This window comes from Tiliqua scincoides, chromosome 4 (assembly GCF_035046505.1).
Source record: "Tiliqua scincoides isolate rTilSci1 chromosome 4, rTilSci1.hap2, whole genome shotgun sequence".
Classification (NCBI taxonomy): Eukaryota; Metazoa; Chordata; class Lepidosauria; order Squamata; family Scincidae; genus Tiliqua; species Tiliqua scincoides.
Window position 1 is genome coordinate 204,988,071 of NC_089824.1, and position 19,812 is coordinate 205,007,882.

The 19,812-nt window shown below is 44.4% G+C and overlaps 1 long non-coding RNA gene and 1 pseudogene across 2 annotated transcripts in view; one reads left to right on the top strand and one right to left on the bottom strand.

Moving 5' to 3' along the window:
• The window catches only part of LOC136648174 (uncharacterized), a 37,077-nt gene extending 17,571 nt beyond the window's left edge, over nt 1-19,506 (top strand). Inside the window, exons 3-5 of one of the 2 annotated variants that reach the window (XR_010794326.1) lie at nt 8,395-8,602; nt 15,356-15,498; nt 19,423-19,506. This is a non-coding gene — a long non-coding RNA (uncharacterized lncRNA). The remainder of the gene's footprint in view (nt 1-8,394; nt 8,603-15,355; nt 15,499-19,422) is intronic. The other variant, XR_010794325.1, reaches the window with a different exon arrangement.
• On the bottom strand, nt 5,255-5,372 carry LOC136650168 (5S ribosomal RNA; annotated as a pseudogene).
• Nucleotides 19,507-19,812: the final 306 nt, after the last annotated feature.

The following is a 19,812-nucleotide window of genomic DNA, read 5'->3' on the forward strand; positions in this document are numbered from 1 at the left end:
AGCAAGGCTATTGGAAAGCTATTAACTTGCTAAACATTCTTCCTAGCCTGTTCATACTCACTTTTGTGGCTCATGGACTGTGCCCCCCTCCCCCCATTGGCAGCCACCATTTTCCTGAGAAGACCCCCAGAACAATGCAAGGTCTGGGTATATGGTGGAAAAAAAACTGTCCTTGCCAGAAGGTAGCCATTAAATTGAGATCCCCTGCTACCACTTGCGAAGAGGGTGGAAAAAAAGAATATTGTAAACAATGGGGGGAAAAGAAACAAAAATGAATAAGCAATGAAAAGGTGATGAAATAAGTATCTTTTTCATGAATTACAAATGATTTTTCATAGCAAAAATTAATGGAAGAATGAAATGCAGAACAATTTTTTGCACCTCTAAATTAAACTTCTCTCTTCCAGTGCACAAGCGTTTCTCTGCCTGGAGCCCTGAACATGATTTTTACCCACTACAGGAGATTAGGAGTGCATGTGATTAACTGTGTTTAATCAGTGGTTCAGTGATTAACCACACAAGCCTGTGCAGGTCTACTCAGAAATGTGTGTAGAGGATTCAGGCCAAATGCATCAAATATGTTCAGTGAGTTACCTTGGATAAGTGGGCAGATGGGAGGTAAGTGAGGGGCGGGACCAGGATCTGGCATTTATACCAGATCCTAACGCTGTTTCTGGGCAGCCTGGGCCAACCCTGGGCTACTTGGATCTGTGTCACCTCTTTAGGTGGTGCAGATCCGAGTAGATCCATTGGGACTGCTGCAGCATGGCATGGGGTAAGGGGTGATTTCCCTTGCCCCAGGCTGCGCAGCTTTCAGCTCCAATCCTGCCTTGGATGCAGCACAGGTCTGCCAGCCTGCCTGCTCCAGGACAAGTTAGGATTGGGCTGCCCGTTGTCCTAAGATGGAGTGGGGAAGAAGGAGTGAAAAGAGGCTAGTGTGGCATAATTGAAGGCCATACAGGCTATGCAGAGTTCCATGCTTGGGACCACAGAGTTTCTTTCTCAAAGGGGGCTGAAAATTTCCAATCTCATTTGGGTTCCAGTGTGTGTGTGTGTGTGGGGGGGGGTTCAACCCTGTGCCCCCTGCTCCATAGCTTCTCTTTGGACCCCACATCTGCTGCCAAGCTTCTATCTGCCACTTTGGGTAAAGCTAACAATGGCCTGAGGTGGGGGAGAAAGAGCACAGCTGAAATCTTTTGCGCCCTTCCTTAGTATTTAGCGGTCAAACTGCAAGTTTTTTCCTATCTTGTAGCACTAGAACTCAGGGATTAGCAGTGAATTGGTGATACATTCAGATGAGTCAGATGCTTCTTCATACATCTATCTGTATGTAACTTATGGTGACTGCTGTAGATGGGTTTAAAGCAGGATTGGACAAATTGATGGAGAAGAGATCTGCAGTGGAGATATCTGCAGTGGAGATCTGCAGTGGAGATACCTCACTGGAACCACTGCGTTCATTCAGAGACAGTTATGCTCTTGCCCCATGATCCTGGGCCCAGGCATGATGTACCCCCTGTAACCCCTTCTCAGAAACCCTGAATATAACTTTGGGTTTGAACAACAAGACAGTTCTTGACTTTAAAAGAACATCACAAAAACAGCACAGAACAGCCTCCACCAGAGGGAGGTTTTACTGTGAGGAGTAATCTAAGCCTCAAGAGAATTGGCAGCAACTTTTTTCGCTACCTCCAGCACAGCGCAAATGGTTGACGGGGAGGCTTTGCGTTGGTTCTACTTTCATTAAATGAAAGGATGTGAACTAATCTTTGTTGGCTTCCTAAAACAGGAGCTAAAAATGCTTTAGTCAGAAAAAAAACAAAACAGCTTCATAAGAGAGCAATGTCAATCCTTTGGGTTCACCCACGGACATCCTCCAATGTTATTTAAAAAAAAAAACAGATTAAAAAAATTGAGTTAAGGAACATATTCTTAATGGGAAAAATGTGACTTAATATTGATTTGCGTTCCAGGAAAACTGGTATGGGGGCAGTACCTTCTAGTACTCCTTTGAAACCCCCCATCATGCTGCCACTTTGAGGAGGAGCCGTAAGTCAGTTGCCTTAACTGAAAATACTTTAGTAATTGTTCCAGGATTCAACAAAAAAGACCCGTTTCTGCTACAGTTCAGTACAATTTCCATTTTCATACCACGCTGTCCATCGCTCTTTCAGGAAGAGATCTTTCCCAGACCTACTAGTGGGCAGCCTGATCCCATCCCTGCTGGGGCCCCTGGGTACAGGGCTGCCAAAATTGTGACCGCTGTATTCTGCACCCTCGCGGAGGCTGCTGGCGGTCTCCTTGGGGGAAGGGATCATTCATCCCCTTCCCCCAAGTGAGGGTGCTGGCCCTACAGTGGGGCTACTGCACCGATTGTTTTGCTGGTGCAGACTTGAGAACCTCCATGTTGGGCTTCACAGCCCAACACAGAGGATAGGATCCTGTGGAGCATGTCTCCACCAGTCCCAACCCCTCCTGAGTCGGTCACTCTATATTGCCCTACACAGTGATGGCAGCACAAACCCACCGAAGAGAGATGTCCCATTATGCAAGAGATTAGATCAAACTTTTGAGGCAAACCAAGAAACATCTGCCTTATGGTCATTGTCTTTTATGATGCCATTAAATTTCATTGTTCATCAGATGCTGAGCATAGCACAGTGAATCTCCAGGCCATGACTGACTGTGCAATCCTTACTGCCAAATTCCAGCTGTTGGTTTTTTTATTTTTTTTAAATCTACTTCTTCTGAAATGAGTTTGAAGAGAGCGTCATAAAGATTCCTATTACCTCTACTGTCGCTTTAAACTTATAAACATATGGAGTATAACCTGGCTGATAACTAGTTTTGCCAGAAGGTCTCTTTGAGGATCAGTGCAGAGGGCAGAAATCTTCCTTTCCTCATGTCCTTCCATAAACTCTCCACAAATAAAAAGAGGACGCACTTATATTTGTTCTCATATCAAGGACCCCTGCTCAAGCCTGTCTGGTACCCCGTACCATTTAACTGAAGATTAAATGTCATCTTATGTATTGCATTTATTTTCACAAGCGGCTACCCTGCAGGGACTGAAGAAAAACAAGGAAGTGTCTGCTTTGGGTTAAAAAATATACTAGAAAAGTCATTGTCCCCCAAACAGGTTATCAGTAGAGGTGTTTGTTTCCGGTGAATAAGATAGAATTAAAGCCTAAGGGCACAAGCCTAACCAGGCCAACTCAGAAGTAAGTCCTATTTTGTTCAGTGGGGTTTACTCTCAGGAAAGTATGGTTAGGATTGCAGCCTTAGTCTTACTGAACACAGTGGCTAACTTCTGAGTAAAATAAATAATAACATTTCCAAACACCTCTTGTTATCAACTGTTCACAACATACTTCAGCAATATGAAATGGCAGATTTTGCACCAGAGGTGTAACTAGGGGGCATTTGCCCTGGGCACTATACAGCAGGGGGCATACAACATGCAAGGCAGTCACTTCCAGGTTCTTCCCGGAGGAAGCATCTCCACCTTCTCCTCCAAGAAGAACCCGGAAGTGACAACATATGACATTGTGACATCACTGCCCCAAGTGCCGGGGCCTCTAGTTATGCCTCTGCTCTACACTGCACGAGATTCAAGAGCTCATATGCATGCATTTATAACCATGCAAACGTTTACCACATCAGAGCTGAGTTGCTAGAGATGGGGAAGAGGCTGAATCTCAGAGAAAAACTACTCACACTAGCCAAAAAGACGACCCCCCCCCCAAAAAAGCCAAAAAATAGGGACCAAATGGGAGCAGTGACTTACAAGCTACAAGGACCAGAAAACAGGCAATGCGGAGCACATGCTTTAAGCAAAGCTAGTTGTGCCTCCAGCCGTCCCTGGTGCCTCTTTGTAGAACTTTCTCACATTTCTCCTCTTGCAGGGAGAGAGGTGTGTGTGTGTTGCTGAGAGGCGCAGGGTATGTCAATGTCTAATAATGAAGTTGCCTGCTCTTCCATGGCTTCTGTATAGCCTGGATGCAGTAATAGGACATGTGGGTCTACTCCCGAGCAGCATTGCCAACATTTTCCTGGCAGGACTCTTGTGCCTTTGACAGCTGCACAGCAGGCAGAAATCCAACAACTACATGCTTTTCTCATCATGCAGCTGCTGCAGTGGCAAGGAAAAAGTCATCTGCTGAATTTTTGCTGCTAACACAACTGTGATACAGGCAACATGCCTCAGTTGGTTGTGAGGCACAAAGCAGAGATTTCCTGGTACCAACCAAATTTTGGGGCCAAGAGGCCCAAGCAATGAATTTGTATATTGGACCTGTTTGATTTATGACCAGGCTTAGGTATGAGCGAAAGACACTCAAAGACATGGTTCCCTCAAAGTGGAACAAGGATTTTATTAAGGGGTATCAAAGAAGGGCAACAAAACAAGAACCAAGGATTGAGACCTAGGGAAGGGAGGCTGGCAACCTGATGGCCTCCAGGCTGGAAGCCCGACAGTCCCAGTGGCCTCAGGGTACCAAGATTTGAGGGAACAAAGGGAGTGGGTCTGGTGGAACTAACCCACAACAGGCCAGCACCCCGGTTGGCCTCACAGAGCACCAGCCCAGTGGCAAAAACCTTCTGTTGGCAGCAGGAGATGAGAGCCCCGAGTACAGCTTGTTCTGCCCTTTTATGTGCTGCTGAAGTGAGCATGGGCATGTGGCTGGGGACTTAATGCCCATATGTGGTGATGACTGGCAGTTGGACCAGATGTTTCAACTGTCATTAATTGCCATGTAGAAAAGGACAGGAAATTTTTACCTCAGAGAGAAGAGCTTTAGGTCTTTTAAAGTCACTTATCCCCTTATGGATAAAGTCACTTAGAGCCCAATCCTATGCCTGTCTACTCAGAACTTCCATTCTAGTCAATTGAGCTTACTCAAAGGAAAGTGTGGATAGGATTGCAGTCTTATCCACTTATCCCCACTAGTTTACTCATAAAACTAGCTTTACACATACAGTGTTGTTCTTTCCATTAGATACATCTTTTCTAATTCCAGATTATGCTGTCACACTGGCAGACCTCAAAGGGCAAGCAGGAACATGTGGGGCCGGGGGGTCCTTCAGATATCCTGGGTCCAATCACAATGCAACAACCTTGCTGAAATTAGGGATAGGTCTGAACATTGCCTAAAAAAGAGGGTTCCTGGGAGACCACCTCGGTCTCCACAGAACGCAAGCGGGAAATAAAATTTAATATGGTTGGCAGCCTTCAGTCTCGAAAGACTATGGTATAAGTCCACAGCACCTGGTATTCCCAGGCGGCCTCCCATCCAAGTACTAACCAGGCCTGACCCTGCTTAGCTTCTGAGATCAGACGAGATCGGGCATGTGCAGGGTAAAGGAAAATGAGCTTTTTGGACCAATCCTATCCAAGCTTGTGCTGATGGAACATGCATTCAGCCAGCACAGGCTGCTGCAAAAGCATAGTAAAGTGCTTCATTTATTCATTCACTCATTCATTCATAGTATTTTATCCTGCCTTTCTCCCACACCAAGGGGACTCAAGGCAGCTAACAATATGAAACATAAAAACAATACAATGCATATTAAAAATAATTAAAACATTAAAACAATTAAAACATTAAAACAAACACCCAGGTTCAGAACAATTTAAATATAAATAACTAAAAAGCACCAGCCCCAAGAATCAATTAAAAGCCTTAATGAATAGCAAGGTCTTGAGGGTGCACCAAAAGGTCTCCAGAGAGGGCTGTTCTTAATTCCTGCAGAAGGGAATTTCATAAATGGAGCACCACCACCAAGAAGTCCCTAGTCCTAGCTGCAACCCCCTCACCTCTACAGTTGGATGGTTTTGGCAGTGGCACACACTGAATCCTGAGTCTGATCTGCCTGCATGGATCAATGTGGACTTGTACCAGCAATATCGCTGGTGCAGGTCCCTTTAGACTTGTTGCAGCTGCTGGGCTTATCCCAAGAAGATCTCCAGCAGCTGAAAAAACCTTGCGGGATGCAATGTGGCCTGGCACTGGTGCTGCTGCATCGCCATGTGGGGATTTAGCTCAGAATGGGCTGTTTGAAAAGGAAGCAAAAAGCCCCTTCCTCCCCAAAGGCGGCTAAGAATGTTCATTTGCCCTGCTGCTTTCGTTTTGCCTCCAAGCCTTGCACTTCTGTTTTGGTGACTGGCTGCAAAGTAATTTCTCATTACAGAATCTAGGGAGAGAGGATGGGAAGAAACTAACTTGCTAATGTGCATGCATAAAAAACAATAAAGTGGAGGTTTGGAAGTTATGTTCGCCTTCTCAGAGTGCTTGACAAAAATCATCATGCTTTATTGCCCTAATTAGTTTTCCTGGTATTTTGTGCAAAGGTTTCAGGGTGCTTAGAAAGTTAATAGGGGGTAGTAGAGTGGAACGCTTGCAGTTTTTTCAAAGCCCTCCTTTACCCTGCTGATAACAAGTTTGTGGGGGGGGGGGAGTATTTTGCTTGTTTCATAGGAAGTGACATTATAATATACTTTAATGGGCGCTAGCATGCTTGTATCTGCTCTAGCAAGAATGCCTACATTCGTCCTGTTCTGTATATCTGTGCACCTGTGCAGGACAAGACTTTCTAGTTAATTTTTTTAAAAAAATTACCCATGAGGGCTGTACAATAAAAACAGCAGGCATTGCAAACAGGACAGCACTCACAAGATCTCTGGGGTATAGTCATGCTTTACAAGCATTTCTTTTCATTAGGGACAAATCATTAATCTTGCAACATCCCTAATTCTCAAAGTGGAAAAGGTGAACTTGTCTCAGGGGGGAAAAAAGCAGATGCGGTCATGTGGATCCACCCTGTATGGAGAAAGCACAGGAGTCAAGTCCCCCTTTCCTGTCAACCTGGCAAACACTCTCCTACAACACCAGAACTAGGGGTCAGCCACTCAAATTGACTGGTGGGAGAGTCAGAATAGATCAAAAGAAATTTCTTTACCCAGATTGTAATTAAGCTGTAGAACTCCCTGCCACAGGAAGTTTGTGTTGGCAGGTGTGGACAGATATATGGGGGATACATTAATTTCAGGTTACAAGTCATAATGACTGTATGTTACCTCAGGGACTTTAGAGGTAGCCTGTCTCTGAATGAAAGATGCAAAGGACTGGTAACAGGATACAGGTATCTTCTTGTCTTGACAGTTCCCAGAACCATCTGGTGGGCCACTGGAAATTATCTGGACTAGATGGGCCCTTGACCTGATCCAGCAGGGCTCTTCTTAAGTTCTTATGTTAATTATTAACAGTTCACAAAGGGGAAAATCAAACAAACAACTAATGGCTTCCTGTCCCAAAAGGGCTCACAATCTAAAAAGATGCAAAAGAACACCAGCAGACAGCCACTAGAAAAGACACTGCTGGGGTGAGGAGGTTACTCCCCCCCACTAAATAAAAGAAGAGCACCCACTTAAAAAGTGCCTCTTACCCAGTTAGCAGGGGTATGTTAAGAACATTAATACGGTGAAACTCAGCAGCTTCCAACTGGATCTGGGGTGAACCTTTATCTTCTTGTAAGCATTCTCTTCATTTGCATTTTCTCAGTCTCACCTTTCCAACTTTTCTAACTGTACTCTTGGCTGAGCCCTCCGTTTGTCTAAATAAGGGGTGTCAAAGTCATTTCATACAGTGGGCTGAATAGCATTTGTGGTGCCTGCTGGTGGCTGGAAGTGATATCATTAAGCAGGTACTGATGGTGATGCTGGAAGAGCCCAATTATCATGGGGGCTGGATAAAGAGCTTCAGTGGGCTATATCTGACCTTGGAGCCTTAGGTTTGACACCCCTGGTCTAAATTTTTTTCTTCTTCTTTTTAAGCATATTATTGAAACCTGAAAAAATAAGATGAAATAAGATCTTTTACTTCTTTGGTCCAAACTGTTTGTTAAGGAGGAAAATCATAACTAACTGTGCAATCTTACTTCTACTCATAAGTAACACCTACTGTGTTAAATGGAACTGAGTCCTAGGTAAGTGTGTATAGAACTGCAGCCTGATTCAGTGGTTCCCCAACTTTTTAGTACAGGGATGCACAAAAAAAAAAAAAATTGCTTCACTTTACCATATACAAAAGACTCTGAGGCTATGATGGTGGTTGGACAGCAGTGTTCCCAAGCAGCAGGTTGTTTAATCCTTGATGCACATAACCTAATCTGCCCTGTCAATTTCACAACTCACCAAAAATTGGGTCTTGACCCACTCATTGGTAGGTCCCAGACCCACAATTTGGGAACGACTGCCCTAATTGGTTTAAATGAGCTGCAGCATTGTATGTATGCGTGCCAATTCTTTTGAGAATCAAGTGGAGGAGAGAACGGGTGTTTAAACTGTGTGCTGTTTTCCCAAAAAAACTCTCTGTTTCGCTGCTATTTTACCTGCAGATCAATGGCTGCTTGATTTTTTTTGGCAGCAAAGAAACAGCAACAGGAGGAGAAGAAGATTTTGCTTGGGAATGACGTGGAGGAAAGAGAGATAAAGGCTTTCCCCGCTGCTGTGCTGTGGAGTTTCATTTCAGTTTAAAATCAAGATCAAAATGAGAAGATTAATCACGGATCCCCACTTAACCTTGCCTTGTGCCCTGTGCTGAAGGTATGCTAATGTCTCCGTACCATTCTGACATCACTGAAGTCAGGAGGAATTCATCATGGGTGGAGCTATGGTAGAATATCCATTGCTCATTCGATTTGCTGAAATAAAACTTGGTCCTAATTTGAGCTGTGAAGTGCTGGGAAAGTTTCAGTAGAAGGAAATGAACGTCCGGTTGTGATTAAGCCTGACATATTCCTGATTCCCAGGGTTGCGCTTAGCTCCCTGGGCCATGCTACTAATAGATGGTGATAGATATAATAGATGCTAGAGACTTTTCTGCAGTGTTTCTTTTCATGAGGTGCTGACAACATTGGATCTCAGAAATGGAGGAACCACAAATTGTTATCTTGATCCTTTTTGGGTTGTTTTTTTTTTTAAAGCTAGACTCACATCCAACACTCCACTCAGACAGATGGAGCTAATTACTTCAAGTGGCAAGTAAATTGGCTTGGAGAGTAAGTGTATTTTGATGTGCTAATTGGTGCTAAGCTGCCAGTACACACTGCCAATAGATTTTAGTTCCCTGTGTAACTAGACCCAGTACACTCCTGTTCTGATTAGGATGACCGGCTACTTGGCTGCACAGTGACATACTGGCATGACTTTTTGCCTCTGAAGCAAAGAGTATTTATAGTTTGGCTATCTTTGCCTTCCTGCAAAGCATTGCTGGGAGCCAAATGATCAAATGCTGGGGGGGGGGGGGGGGAGAGAGAAAAAGGAATCTGTATCAGGAGGTTACTGAGGATTGTTTGCAGATTTTAAGTAAGACATTTACAAAGGTGGTGCAGATTCCACCTTTCCAATCCCCACTGACCCGTTTGCAGATTACAGTTTGCACAATCCGTATACAAACAGTCAGTTGTGAATCTTGTTGATTCCATGGGAGATAAACATGCAGAAACATGGTCGTATGTGGAGACTGGAAAGTCATGGTCATCAAATGGTAAAATCTCTTGCCAGGATGGTGTAGTGGTTTGGGAGTTGGACTCAGGCCTGGATGATCAAGGTTCAAATCCCTGCTCAGCCATGAGGCCTCCTGGGTGACGTCGGGCCAGTCACTAACTCTCAGTCTCACCTACTCCACAGGGTTGTTGTGAGGACAAAAAGAGGGGAGGCACTATGTACCCCACTCTGAGCTCCTTGGAGGAAGGGTAATACAGAAATGAGAAAAATAGATAAATAAAATGTTAATGTTTATTTTAAGTACGCATACTTTATTTTTTGACCAAGTTAGGCTGCAATCCTAACCACACTTTCCTGAGAGTAAGCCCCATTGAACAAAATAGGACTTACTTCTGAGTAGACCTGGTTAGGATTGTGACCTTAGAGTCCTATAACCAAAGCCAGCCCACTCATGAAGAGGATGCTTTGTTGCAATCTGGTGGAAGATGCTGCACATCCCATGCTGGCCTACTCCCTCCCTCTTCCTACTTGCTCTCCTTCCCACGAACAATTGAAACAAGCAGAAGTATCACCTCCTGCTCCTTCTCCAGCTCTGCTGCCAAAATCCTCTATTCACTCTCCTTCATACAAGGCAAGAGAAGAAGGATAGGTCTGCAGCTGTGGCCCTGGAGGAGGTAGGGTGCCACCACCACCATGACCCTAAGGAAAGTGAATGGAAGAGCATCATGGCCATTGGGGACCTACCTTGTCGTCTGGCTCATCCATTACAAGGGCAGCTGTCAGCTTCTCTCTTGTTGCATTCAGATAGTGAACATTAAGAAGAGCCCTTCTAGATCAGACCAAGGGCCCATTAGTCCAGCACCCCATTTTTCACCATGGCCAGTCAGATGCTTCAGGAAAGCCCATAAGCGAGATATCAAGGCAACAGCCCTCTCCCTACTAACTGATATTCTGTGGTGTAATGTAAGACCTTCACCAAAAGAGCAACCCTAGATAATGATCAGCTGGCATCAAATCTGTCTTCTTGCGGCAAAGTGATCAAGTAGGCTGTAGTATGTGTCAGCTCAAGTTGTCCCTGGATGTTACTGATTTTTTTTTTAATCTTTTCCAGCCTGGCTTTAAATATAGTGATGGACCTGAAACAGCCTTGGTTCACTCTGGTTGATGACATACCACAGGAACTGGGCAGGGGATGCAGCCTTACTGGTTATGCTGGACCTCTCAGTGACTTTTGATACCACAGACCATGGATTGTGAGAGTGGTCAGTGCTGGGCCTTGCTAGGGTGTTGGCACCCCAGCAGCTGCCCAGAGGTGCTGTGTGGTACAACAGGCCTGCAGCCATCTCGTGCCACTGATAAACGGGCATAGCTCTAACCTCTCCCTAAGCACATCTTCCTTTCACTGTACCTGGGTAGGCAATTCAACTGTGAATGTGATCTTAGATTAAGCCACGGTCTTTCTTTGTTCATCCCATGGAGGCGGAAGAGCCTCTTAAAAGCTGTTGCTGTCTGTTCTGCATCTTTGTTTAGATTGTGAATCCTTTCTGGACCAAAAAGCACTTATTGATTTATTTTGCTATGTAAATCACTTTGTGGAGTTTTTTTTAAAGCAGAGTATAAAGATTCCTCATCATAATTCCACTTCTACTGTTTGATGATTGTACATGTTCGGCATGCAGACACTTTCCAGTACTTCTCCACACATCTTATTTTGCTAGCCATGGTTTATGTGGGAAATTTATATCCCTTCTTTCCCATGCCAAAGCAAATGCCCAAGGTGGCTTACAAAGCCCCGTAGTAGAGTACAAATGAGTTTTTACAATAATTGTACTATGGGCAGCTTGTAGAACTCTTCTCTTCCAGATGGAATCCTTCACAGCATGGTCATTGCACCTGGCATCTGGGTATGCCTTCCGAGCTTGCAGTTTCAGGTCAGTCAAGCTGTAATCCGCAACGTCTTATCAGCTTTCAGTCAACCATTCAAAATTCAGCCAGGACCATTCTTGAAGCAATGTTCCACTCAACCACCAGACCATCCTTGCTGCTTTACACTTACACTCAGGGTTAATAAACAAGCAGGATAAACATGCAAATATAAATATGCAAAGAATAAGAATCCATTATCTGACTGCACCTCAGCTAGGAGGGACAATGGAATTCACTACAACCCAAAACAGCCATTTATTCAGCTTGAAGCTATTTTTTTTTTTTGTTTAATAGGCACTTAACACAGTTAATATACATGTAGCCAATATTGTCTTCCAGTGTTCCATTTTATGACTGCTGTCTACTCAGCTGTGATTATTTTGGCATTCGATTACTTTCTAGTGATAATCTGCCCCATTGCAATTCACTTGAACATACTCATTGGAGGGCTGGTTGCGTGATCTGTAGTGATTCTGAAAATATTATTATTAATTTCCAAGGTTTCTTTAAACTCTTCCCCTTCTTTTTATTTTGTTTTAGTTGCCTGGAGTGCAATAGAAAACCTTCATATCACTGCAAGAGGGGGAGCATTTTCCTCCTCTCAGCATATGTTGGATTAAAAAGAATTATTACTTGATTATACAAGCCCATATAGCCTCCACCCACTCAGGTATGTTTGGCACTGGAGTGAGGATTCTCTCGCTTGCCTTCTGTAACTGTAGACAGAGCATAATTAATTGGTGTACAGAGTACGGGCTTCCAAAGGAGGCAGAAGATGAAAAATACCTTCATGGGCTCTGCGCATGTGACCAAAGTTGTTTGCACACAAAGAAAATGATCAAAGCTCACATCAGGCTTGCCTATTTGCATATTGATTGGTAGCATTTGCTAAGACACCAAAGGAAGCAATGCGCTCGTTAGCCAGAAGTTAGCCTGCAAGTTAGCCTGGCAAGTTAGCCTGCAGAAGTTAGCCTGTTAGCCAGGAGTCCATTGCAGAAACATCTGACTCGGATTTCACTTTGGACACTGAGGGCATTTTTGTCTGTGACACTTGGCTCACACTCTAGGGAAGGATTAGACCCTACCCTTCCATTTCCCCCAATGAGCTGTGCTTCTCTTTGTCCTGGAAAATGAATTGAGTTCCAGCTCTCTCATGATTCCTGCTGCTTGGCAAAGGATTACTCTGCACCCTTGCATGGAGGTCGTATAAAAGCTCCTGTTGAAATGTCTTTCAGTGACAAGTTGTGTAAAGTTGTAAGCAGGATTTGCTATCTTTCCTTCTCTTCAAAACATATGAGGTGCCCAACTGGATCAAACCTAAATCCACCTTTTTATTCTAAATGGTATTCAATTTTCAAGAAGTTTTTAAATGCCTGTAATTCATCCAGTGCCAGTCATTTTCTATCTCACAGCACACTGCCAAGGGGCTAAAATTGTCAAGGCGCACCACCCGTTTTTTGACAATTCACACGGCACATTGCACTGCCAGTGGGGAGCTCACATCTTGTAATGGTCCTACTAATAAATGGTCTTACTCCAAACTCCTGCGGCACACCTGCAGATCATCCATGGCTAACTAATGTGCCTCAGGGAACCGGTTGAAAATCACAGATCTAGTCTATCACAGATGTGTCTCTGTTTGGGAATGAACAGAAAATTGGACTGAATCAGGCCCATTCTGTCCACTTTTAATTTGTCATAAAGCGAATACCTGTGGGGCTGACCGAGCCCCTGGTACATGGCTTATTAGGATCATTTAGCTCCCATTTGTTTCTATAACAAAGGGATGGGAGGGGCTTACCTTGTAGTATGGCAGGCCCATGTTTTTGTTTTTCTTTTTAACTGATTTTAATATATTAAAGGAAAATTAGTGGTAGCCGCTAGGCAATTGCAGTGTTTTCCCCCCATGGTGACCTAGACCAACAGTGTTCAGTCATGGGAGGGAGGAATTCTATTTTACTCACCAGAAACAAACACCTCTACAAATAGGGCAATGTTGGCAACCTTCAGTCTCGAAAGACTATGGTATCGCGCTCTGAATGGTGGTTCTGGAACAGCGTCTAGTGTGGCTGAAAAGGCCAATTCGGGAGTGACAATTCCTTCCACACCGGGAGCAAGTGCAGTCTGTCCCTGGTCTGTCTCCCTGGCTATGGGCCTTCCTTCTTTGCCTCTTAGCCTCAGACTGTTGGCCAAGTGTCTCTTCAAACTGGGAAAGGCCATGCTGCACATCCTGCCTCCAAGCGGGCCGCTCAGAGGCCAGGGTTTCCCACTTGTTGAGGTCCACTCCTAAGGCCTTCAGATCCCTCTTGCAGATGTCCTTGTATCGCAGCTGTGGTCTACCTGTAGGGCGCTTTCCTTGCACAAGTTCTCCATAGAGGAGATTCTTTGGGATCCGGCCATCATCCATTCTCACGACATGACCGAGCCAACGCAGGCGTCTCTGTTTCAGCAATAAATATACAATAGCAAGCTTTGTCCAAAATGAATGCAATTTGAATAACTGGCTTTCGGCTGGCACCAACTGACTCTGGGCTGGCACTGGTGCTTCCTCCCCTCCAGGTGTCACAAGAAGGCTTGTGACATCAAATGCCAGAGCTTGGTGCTGGATTGGGCTCCCAAAGATGACTCCTGTCTCTTTAATGACTGTGTTGGCAGTGAAGGCTGTGGCAATTTTTGCTGCTAGTCATAACCACTGGCTTTTTCTTTTGCAGTTGGGACTGGCTCTGAAAGTGAGGAGGGGCTGCTTTACACCAGCGGACAGGCACCTGAAGAAACTTAGTGTTTTGCTTCCCCCTGCCAGGAACACCAGTGGTCATCACTATCATGCATCTATTAAAAGCGCCAGCATGCTCATCTAGAGTCTAGACCAAACAGTGGCAACCTCATTTCACTCAGAATAATGTGTAAAAGGCATGCAAAAGCTCAGTATCCTCTGGATGCTTCCATCAGAACTTCAGGGAACAACATTTCTCTGATTTTCAGAACAGACTTTTGCTTGCCAATAGCTCCTAGTTTAAGGGGTACCTTTTTTCTCTTGCCTCTCTCCCACAATGACAGCTTCATGAGGCATCAGAGCTGAATTGAAGTGGTGGAGGTCAGGACAATGTCTTGCAAATAATGGTCTTGGGACACTCTCTCTTCTTTAAACCCAGGCCATTAATCTTCCTATCAAGGTCATGCCCCCCCCCCAAAAAGAACATATCATTTTTAAAAGAAAGCACCTCTGAGCATGCACAGAGAACCTTTCTTCACACAGAGTGCTGCATGAAGGCAGAAAGGAGACTTTTTCTGCAATATGAAATGGCGTAGGGGAGGGGGGAGATCTCAAGCAGTGTGTAAATACTGGTGTTGCAAGTGCACAAGCATTGTGAAAAATTAGAGGGTGTGTGTTAAAGTTCCCATGCAGACTGCATCACTTTTTTCAGAAATCACATCAAGCCTAAGAGTGGCCAGTGTTTTGCTGGTGCTGCGCTTCTGCTTTTAAAAGCACCCTGTCGTACCGAAATAAATCAGGGGAGTTTTGCCCTTCATTTTATTTCTATGTCAGGAAAAGCTTCACCTGCTAAATTTCTATGTGTTAAACTGGCAGGTTTATATGACTCCTGGACCTTTGCTAAGCCTGATGCCAGAGCTCTGATTCTTGATCACAGCCACTCATGGTCACCTCTGCTTAGTAAGTGTTTGCTGGGGGCAGAGCCCTGCACTAACCCCCCATAGTACCAGCATCTGCCCCATGGTGGTGCACTGGATGTTGTCACTACCACTCATATTGAGGGTTCACAGGCCAGTCTGGTTCAGAGGTCCCCCCAATGATCAGGAGACCTCAGCCACTGGCCATCCAGTGACCACTGATACTACTGCTGGTTTTCCATATAACTCTTGCCATGCTGTAATAACTATTACAGGCCCCGTTCTTTTCCTTAGGCTTGCCAACTGACCAGTACAAAAGCCTGACAGATTCTTATGTCCTGATGTGCCCCAGTCAAAAGGCAAAGTTTTCTACACCGCATGGAAACAGCATTATCCTCTTCTCATTGCTACAGATGCCATGGCAACTAAAGACACAGGTACAGCAGTTGAATGAAAAGCTGGCAACCTTGCATTTATGTGCATTCTGTAGGTCTGTGAGCCTATATGTGCAAGTACAAAATTTTGTATCTGGCACAGGATTCAGCATGCTGAGAAGCTCTGCTTTTTATTTTTTGAAAGTGTCTAGACTTTATAACTGTGGAGGTAAACATGAAAATGTATGTGCAATGCTTGATGAAACCTTTGGAGCTGGGAAGGAATGAGCTGAGTAGGAATTTGGCTGATCAAGGGTGAGGCTCTCCCTTTTCCACGGCTAGCAAAGAAGAGCAAAACTCATTATGCAAAATAACTAGAATTACAAACTTCCTCCTTTCAAAAACCATGCAATGATATGACAGGATTCATTGCATATAATATGGGGCACAGTGGTGTAGAATTGGAGTGTTGGTATGCATACCCCCACCTTTCCCCATAAACTTCCATTGCCATGATGCAACCCTGAGATACAGTACCCATGAGAGGGGGATGCAGGTGGTAAATTTCCTGGGATCTTACGTTTTCTGATCTCACCAGGACCCAAGAGAGGGGTTCAGGGGGTACATCGTACCTGAGCCCGGGTCAAAAAGGGGGCCCAGGAGGAGCCAAAGGAGGGGAGCTGGAAATGTCCTGGGATCTCTCAGAAAATGTTTGCATATATTGTGTGAAGACTAGCATTCGCTTTTTGTAGAAGTCTACATTGTTTTATATGTCAGAATTGGTGGAAATTTTGATCAAATGGAGAAAGGGCCCAAAAGAAACTTTGTACCCCTGATAAAATTTCTCTCAGAGGCCCTTCCGGGATGTTGCCAGATTGTCATCTGGAGGTGCCGGGCTATGTCCTGCATCCGTAGAAGAGGACAGTCAGGAGATCAGGGTAGCAGCCTGGCAAATCCTGCTGTGCTGTGGTGCCTGCATGATGATGGGGTTTAATTGTGACAGTTGTGCCCTCTTGGGGCAGCAGGACAATACCACAGTGGGTTTAGCTGAACGCCTCCGTTTGCCTGGGTGCATTTTTTAACAGCACATCAGTACCACAGACATATTAAACATGTGGTGTATCCATCTTAATGTTTCCTTCATGTATGACTGAGCGCATCCCATCCCTGCGCCCCCCCCCCCCGCCTTGCTACAGCAAAGCAAACAGTTTAATAGCAGGCACTTGTTGGGCATCAAGCAGCCAATTTCTCTCCCTGGTTGCCCCCATTTTTCTCCCACAGAAGTGAATGGAATTGTTCCTGGACAACAGGTGGGAATGTTTCCATTGTGCTTAACCTGGACTTCTGCCTCTCTGTTGTTTTTCCAAAATGAAATTTCATTTTGACACAGACAAGCGATTGACTTTGAGACGTGAGCCAACTGCAGAGGCAGCGACTGCTTTTGCCACCAGTTTGCTCCGCAAAGCAATTCGGTTCTGCGTTCTCCTTACCCAGCACTCCCTTTTGATTGAAACGGGGCTGGTGGTTTTCCTTTTGCCAGCATTTGTGCAAAACAACTGTAGCCACTGCAAGAAAGGCAGGAAGCCAATCCTGCAATGCCTTTTCCACTGCAGAAGGGAAGAGGTCAAACCTTGTTTAAACCATCATATGCGAAACCATCCTTATCTCAGTGGCATAGCTAGAAGGGGTGCAGAGCACTAAGTTTTGCCGGTACCTGAATGCACCATGCAAGCGGCCCCTCCCTTTTGGAGCCATCTTCAGCACTGGGAGCATAGCAGAGGTGAATTATATACTAGTAGATAGCAGCCAATATTGCAAAAAGGCCAAAAGTCTCCAGGGCTCTCACTTCCAAAGGAACCAAATCTGAAAAGTGCTGCTCTGGGAACTGCAAACCACTTGAGAAAGAGAATGCAGGAGTACAATACAGTATATGCCATGCCATATAGGCATATATTTTTTGTTCCCAGACTGAGGAAGCCAGCAAGGTTCTTTTAGGGACATTGGAAGCTTTCAGAGAGGTAAAGCTTCTGTTTTAACAGAAGGAACAAAGACTTCCTTTTCCCAGAATGGTAATTAATCTTTAGACATGAGTGGTGTTTGGAAATGAAAAGTACGAACACCATAGCGTCTCACGCACCCCTTCAAATAGACCTGAAGCAATTATTTCCAATTGTGGATCATATTTACATTTTCCAAACTCCTGATTATTTTTCTGGGCTGATACTTTGATCTTTTGTGAATATCACCTTGATTTTTCTTCCTTTTTCATCTCGATTCTTTTTCCTGACAAAACGGTGATACAGCAGCACATGACCTGATTATGGGATGGAAGCAAGTGATCACAAGTTATATTTCTGTCATTTTTCATTCTGTTCATTTGCTCTCTTTTTTGTTTGGTCATTTTAGGCACTGGGGTCCCAACCCAACTCTATTCCTACACATACACCTGGTCTTTAGAGATTTCAGATGGGGGTGCACATCCCCAACCATACCAAAAGCCATAGCCATGAGTATCTCAATATGAATGTGCACTGAGTACATAATTGCACCTGCCACAGCAGCCTGTGCACAGAAGCTTCTTTTCACATGTGGCTCTTTCTTTATGGATCATGTTTGATAGCTATCAGAGACTGATTAGAATCTATAGCATTTTTTTTTTTTTTACATCCTTCACTGTTCTGTCCAGGTTTGACCACACCAGTAAATGCCATGTTTGGGAACCACAGAGTAATGTGCTGTGCCTTCTCAGACCAAAACATCAAAACTAAAGTCTGTTCCAGAACTGTATGCCCTTAAGTAGCCTCCTTATCCATGAGAGTTTAAATCCACATTGATCTATTATATTCAGACACAAGACACTGTCGTTTACTGAATGCGGCAATTGGCCCATCTGGATGAGGATAGTCTATGCTGACTCTAATCCCTCTCCAAGGTCTTTTCCAGCATTACTTAGTGATGCCAGGATTTGAATTTGGAACCTTTTGCAGGTAATACAAAGGGAACACACAGAGTGTAAAAGGGGAATTGCAGTCTTTTCTGATAATCATTGTCTTCTGTCACTCTTGTAAATAGAAAACAAGTGTTCCCTTATCCTCCAAAGAGCTTCCCTAAGACTCAGGTTTGGGCTCTAATTTGTTTTTGCAAATTTGGTTCATCTGTCATATTTCCTAGCTAACTTGTTTATTTTAGGGCCCAATCCTAATCAACCTTCCAGCAACGAGGTAAGGGCAATGCAACTCCGAGGTAAGGGAACAAACTTTGCCTTACCTTGAGGAGGCCTCTGTGACTGCCCCCCAACTGCTGGATGCAGCACATGCCCCAATGGCACAGCTATGCCAGTGCTGGAAAGTTGATTAGGATTGTGCCCTTAGGGCACAATCCTAACCCCTTATGTCAGTGCTTTCCAGCACTGGCATAGCGATGCCAATGGGACGTGTGCTGCATCCTGCAGTTGGGTGTTACTCATGGAGACCTCCTCAAAGTAAGGGAATATTTGTTCCCTTACCTCAGAGCTGCATTGCCCTTATGTCAGTGCTGGAAAGCACTGACATAAGGGGTTAGGATTGCGCCCTTAATCAGTTAAATCTGCTAATGCTGTTTGCAAAGCTTACAGAGGGGAAAAAAGTTTACACACCAATTTCCATTATGTAAAACTTTCCAGATTTGATGGATATAAATTTTACTGCAAATATTTTACTCAGTTGTACTTTCAGCTGTCTTTTCCTGATGTCTTTCAATATTCTGATGATCACACAGTGTGAAAGTCCAGTTCACCAGATGCTGACCATTTCCCCCAGAAGCAAGGGGAAGGCATTTCAAGTCTAGCAGTTACAGAGTAGCGAGTTAATTACATTTCAGCACAGCTGTAGTAGCACTGAGAAACATTGACAAAAGTATCAGCTCTGAAGACTTTGTGTCTTCTGAAGTGGAGTAAGTGTTATTTCAAAAATTATGCACGTAAATTAGATCGCTGGTATTAATTTTCAGATTATGCTATTTCAACAACAAGTAAATGAAGACAGTGCAAGTTGAGAGGTGCCTGCATTTACTTTCAGAAGCAACTTGTTTCAAGCCAGGTACGATGGTTGGATTGGCAAATGTTGTATGCCTCCCTTTCAATACTTTATATTCAGGATCTAACTTTTATTGATAAGGTGATTTCTGGTTTGGTGTTTCCAGTATCTTTCAGCTCCAATAGAATTTTAACTAATGGGCAGGGAAATCAGTGATAAAGAATGGGCAACCTGGTCTTCTTCCTCTGGTTGGACAAGTTTCTGGAGGAAAAATCCATTACGGGGTACAAGCCATGATGTGTATGCGCAACCTCCTGATTTTAGAAATGGGCTATGTCAGAATGCCAGATGCAAGGAAGGGCAC